The sequence below is a fragment of the Alligator sinensis genome, unplaced genomic scaffold (assembly GCF_000455745.1).
Source record: "Alligator sinensis unplaced genomic scaffold, ASM45574v1 scaffold86_1, whole genome shotgun sequence".
Classification (NCBI taxonomy): Eukaryota; Metazoa; Chordata; order Crocodylia; family Alligatoridae; genus Alligator; species Alligator sinensis.
This window is the reverse complement of record NW_005841971.1, coordinates 2348063-2353440: the sequence shown is the minus strand read 5'-3', so window position 1 is coordinate 2353440 and position 5378 is coordinate 2348063. Positions and strand designations below refer to the sequence as shown.

General features: G+C 49.0%; 1 protein-coding gene across 1 annotated transcript in view; it reads left to right on the top strand.

The window, feature by feature from the left end:
- The first annotated feature begins 3160 nt into the window (after window positions 1-3160).
- Window positions 3161-5378, top strand: part of DPY19L1 (dpy-19 like C-mannosyltransferase 1) — an 87112-nt gene continuing 84894 nt past the window's right edge. The window contains exon 1 of the mRNA XM_025200583.1: window positions 3161-3452. The gene's annotated coding sequence lies outside the window, so the exon portion shown is untranslated. The remainder of the gene's footprint in view (window positions 3453-5378) is intronic.

Below are 5378 nucleotides of genomic sequence, written 5' to 3'. Positions count from 1 at the left end.
GGACAGCCATAGGCAGGCTGCGAGTGGCTGCAGCGTGGGGCATCAGCCATGGGGCAGGTGAGGGGCTGCTTTTCACACTCAGCTTTTCCCCGGGGCACTTTTCCCCAGGCTCCTTCCCTGCCCGGGGCCCTCCCCTGCCCTTTCCCCCCTTCCTTCCCCCTTACCTGAGGTTCCAGTGCAGGGCAGCCATGTGGTCCCAGGCCAGAAGCCCGGCCTGGGGCTTCCAGCTGGGGGGGCCGGGCTGGGGGGCGCCCGCGGCCTGCTGGACTTCCCCTGGTTCCTACTGCCCTTGGTTCCTGTCATTTTTTACAGGAACCAAGGGCAGATAGATATTAATTTTCTAAATATTTTAGGGGCCCCACAGGCCAGATAAAATGGCCTCGCAGGCAGGATCTGGCCCACAGGCCGTATTTTTCCCACCCCTGCTTTAGGGCATAGAAGACACTGCCCTGAGGTGAACGCATGCTCAGATTTAAGATAAAAATGTGGAGTATGATCCTTGAGCCTAATGTGTGGTGTCAGGGGTGGCCAACCTGTGGCACAGGCAGCCTCTGTGAGTGGCATGTGGCAGATCAGGGAGAAAACAGGCAGCACAGAGCAGGAAGCAGAGAAGCAGAAAGCAGGGGAAAAGGGTTGAAGAGGCATTTGGGGAGTGTGTAGGCCTTAATTTGTTGCACTCCTGCCAAAACAGTTGGCTCTCACTGGATGCAGTCTATAAAGGAGAGGTTTCTCCCTTTCAAACACGGTATATAGCACCTGCTGGGGTCCCTCTGTGGCTTCTTCCAGAATTTCTAATGTAGATGTCTACTGCCAGCCACAGATCATTTGGGCTGACCTGCTTAAGCTATATTGTGGGCCATTATACTGTGATTCCTAGAGCATCCCTGAACTGGAAATATCCAAGACATTTCCTTTCCTTGTGTTGCATCTATAAGGAATGCAGCACAAAACTGCAGCCACAGATAGTGAAACATGGGCTGCAATAATAGGGTCTGATGTAGGATTTAGCTGAGGCTGGATGTAAAGATAAATTGGACCATGTCAAGAGGGACAGTAGTGGAACAGACAGCTCATGGGGTGGAGGAGTTAAAGCAAAGGGGGGCCAGAAAAAATAGAAGTAGGCAGGAGCTTTGATGTGGGAGTGTTGGTTAGATTGGAGGGTTGTAGCACAGAGAATTACTTGAGTCTGATCTTGAGGTGAGAGTGGGACCGAGACGAACCCAAAGCAGAGAAGGTTCAGTTTGCACTAGCTCAGTCTTAAATCCATTGCCACTACCTTACTTTCCTCTTTCCCCCTTTTCAGTTCCCATAGAAACTTTTGATCCCATATTCCTTAACCTGTTAAAAGAAAATCAAAATTCTCCCACCCAAAATATTTTCCTGCTGTGCAGAGTGGTTGGATCTTAGAAAAATACTATTTGGAAAGTGGATGTTGAGAGAAAACAATTTGTATTTGAAGTGCAGGATTGAGAATCACAACATCTGGGCTCCCACTGTTAACAAGGGAAGTTAATTAATTGCTAAGGGCCCACAGAATTAACCAAAACAAGCAACTAGACCTCTCATGAAAGGGATGGCTTCATAGAGCTATTGCTAGCCCAAGCTGACCAGCTAATGCTGGCTAGAAGCCCAGCTTGGTTTGCTGGCTTATAAGGGTTGGTAACCCCTGGCATGGGTGCCAGAGTGTGGCACTCAAAGGCATTTTGCTTGGCACACGTGCCTCGGCATAGGTGGCAGGGAAGGGGCTAAGGCTGCACTGCTACAGTAAGGATTGGGCCCCTCCTGGTTCCCCTGTCATCCGTCGCTGGCACACCAACATCTTACAAGTCAAGGTGTAGGGTGCTTTTGGCACTGCCCAAAAATGTTGCTGACCCCTGCATCAGACACAAAAGTAAAGAACAAATAACTGGTTATTTATAAGGTAATAAAGCAATGTCAAAATACAGACATACAAAAGGAAGGAGGGAAAGCAGTTAACAATATGGAAGGCCATTTCCAAGGAAGGGTGATACATTATCACCAACAGGTTAACCCTCTGGAGGAGAATCTGTGCCGGGCAGTCCTTGCTCACACAGCAGCCTGTTGCCAGGCAACTAAAAATGGCACTCAGGCTCACTCACTCACACATGGATTCACTCTGTCTGCCACAGGACAAAGATGTGCACTGGGAGGCAAAACCACAACAAAGACTGCCAAGACAAACAAGAATGCAAGTCCGAGTGCAACTGACATCCAAATACCAGGGCTTACAGTTTTACACGCATACATAAGGACGGAATGAATACAAAACAAGAACCGCTCACTCTCTGTCTCAAAACTATCAAGAGATTCCCACGCCGCTCTTAGATCGCACTCAGCCTCCGAGAAAATGGGGAGAGTGAGAGCCTTTGCTCTAGCGACTCTGATACCTCTCTATCGCTGAGGATCACAAGTTTAGTCAATGACAATAACCAGACCACACCAAGAATCACAGAAACCTACACAGACAGAGCATCCGGCAGCATCTTTTATACTACTCAATCACACCATATTCGTTAACCAATCATCATCCTTTCTTACCTATCAATCAGCTTGTCAATCATACATCCATCATACATTTCTCTCTCTCCCCAATCATCTTTCAGATCACCTCAGTCATGTAGCTGTCAATTATCTGGCACTTTCCTGCCACTTCTTTCTAGAAAGTGCGTGTGCTCCAACTAATATCACTGGGCAGATTTTTCCTTCAAGTCAAAAGTTAAAACACTGCAGCAGCTTCTGGAGATTACATCAACGTAGGCACATCTGCACACATGCCAACCATCAATACCCATCAATGGCAAAAATAAACTGAAAACCAGGGGCTGCACCTCCAGTGTGACAGATTTCCTCCATGAACGTGGGTAAGCCACATAATCTCCCCACCCCTCACTCTCAGTTTTACTACCTTTCTTCTTTTTTTTAATATTCTGATGAATTTATTGTTTTTATGTTCTTATAATACATGCATTAACTTGATAGCTAACCCCGGGCCAAAATCGTTTATTCTTGCTGCAAATTTCTTTATGTATTGATGGAACAATATGCTAATGTCATATTTGCTCCATCATTTTGAAACCCTGCCTCCTGGTTGTCAGCTGACAAAAAAGATCCTAGGAAGGAGATGCACAAAGAAACTGAATCTGCTTTGTAAGTTTTAGGGCAAGAGAACTGCTATTTTGGAGTAAAAAAGGGCAGAAAAGTCAGGGTAAAAAAAAAAAAGCAAGAGGCAAGACAACTCAGAAAATTCACGAGACTAGAAAACTCAGAAGGAGAAGGACAGAGAACAAAGAGGGGACTGGAGGAAAAAAAGACTGGAGAAATAAGAAAGAGGAACAGGAATTAAAAGGTTAGCTAGCTGAGTTTAAAGTCAGATGACAGAGAATGGGGCAGAGAGGAAACAAGAGGAACAGAAAACATTTCTGCAAAGAGAGGTAAGTGTGGCAAGAAGCTATAGTTTATAACCATTCTAAAATGTAAATTCAATTCATATGTTTAGCATAGGTGCCAAATTAGATCCTGTTTGACCTCAGCAGTGCCCTGACCCAATAAACTCGGTTGAGATAAAGAGCGTTGTGCTGCCTTACAGCCTATGAGTGGTGCTGTATCTATATCAGTAATTCTATTTGTTAGTGTTGGTGTTGCAGTGATGCAGCAGTTATTGTGATTTATGGAAGAAGACTGCTTTAGAAACTTCTGAAAGAGAATTTCAGGCACCAGAGATACATGTTACAGAGCAGCCCAACAGACACGACGTCGTGCTATCCATGTTTTTAGGCTGTAACCAGTTATATACTCTGTGCTGGGTAATGCTCTTCCCCTGACGGTCATCTCTGGTACAGGCTGCTTAGAACAGAAGCCCAGAATACTGATGCTGTTTAAAACTCATTCTTCTGGAGCAGGAATCAAAGCAGAGTGCAAGGGCACCAGTGCATCCTGCTCCCCCTTCCCTGCCCCCTCCAGACTACACCCTACAACGCTACTACAACGTGCGAGTAAAAGTGAGGAGAAAGCGAGACTAAATGTCTCTCGGAAGCCTATTGGCAAAAAAATAATAACCCTTTGTTATAATAGCAAGGGACATTGTGCCCCAAGCCCACAGCTGGTGTGAATCCGCAGAGCTCCATTGACTTGGGTGGAACTTAGCTGGGGACTTAATGCCAGGACCTGACTGCCATTTTTATACAGTAAAGGGCTCAGTCCATCCTTCTGTCTCTCCGCACTGCTCTTGGAGCACTCTGTTTAGTGAAACAGCCAGTCAGAGCGCGAAGCACTGCCATGGAGCTGGGGGGGATGGTAGGGGACAGCAAGGCCAGCGTTGCTGGAGGCGGTGGTGGCGCGGGGTGCTGATGGAGGGGGTCAGAGGAGACCGAGGGCAAGCTTCCCCTCACCCCTACTCCTGGGAGGTGGTGGCGGCATGGGGTGGTGAGCGGTGGCACTCTGTCCCCGCCCGGTCATCCTTGACAGGTAATTGGCTGGTCTTTAAATGACAAAGAGTGGCAAATAGGACTCCAGGTGCTGAGTGTGTGGGCAGTGCCCCTTTCCTAGCAGCTTTGCTCTGGGTGCTCATCACCCTGCCCCCTGCAGGAGACAAGGCCAAGATGGCCGTGGGCTGGCAGGGCTCGGAAGCGATGATCTTTGAGAAATGAACATGCAGACCATAGACAGGCCTCCAAAGATAAGCCCTGAAGAGGCAAGAAGGTGGTGGCAAGTGAGGCCTTTTGACATTGGCAACATGTAGGGGGTGCACGCGCACCCCCTGAGATCAGCCGTGCACCCCCTGGAAGCGCCAGGCGTGAACCCGGAAGTGCACTTCCAGTATTGCTGCTAGCTTGGTGATCCGCTGCTGGGGGCCCCCTCATTGGTGATCTGGTGCCCCCCCAGACTCAGGAGGCACCAGTCACCCATGCCTTTTGATACACCATGCTATTATGTAGGCAGCATTGCCAAGTCTTGTGGGGAGAGGGGAAGCAGCACTGCCTTTAAAACCAAGCCCAACTCATTTCAAAGAGAGGGGTGTTTATGAATCTGGGACTCTCAAAAAATTAAAGTGACTTAAAAAAACCTAACAAGCCCAATTCCACTTATTTTAAGTGGATTTCTTATAAACGGACTCAGCAACACTGGATGTGGGCCAAAGCCCACCAAGTAGCGCTAGAACCCCTCCCACCCCCGTCACGGGGGCCATTAAGGGCATACGGGCTGGCGGGAAAGGGGCGAGGTTCTGAGGGGCAGCACGTGGCGGCGGGAGGGGCGGTGACCGTTGGGTGCCGCGTTCCATCGCTGCAGTTGGCGGGGGCTGTTGGGCTGGGGCGTGTGGCCCCGCCCCCTCCCGCACGTCGCGGCCGGGGCGGGGCAGC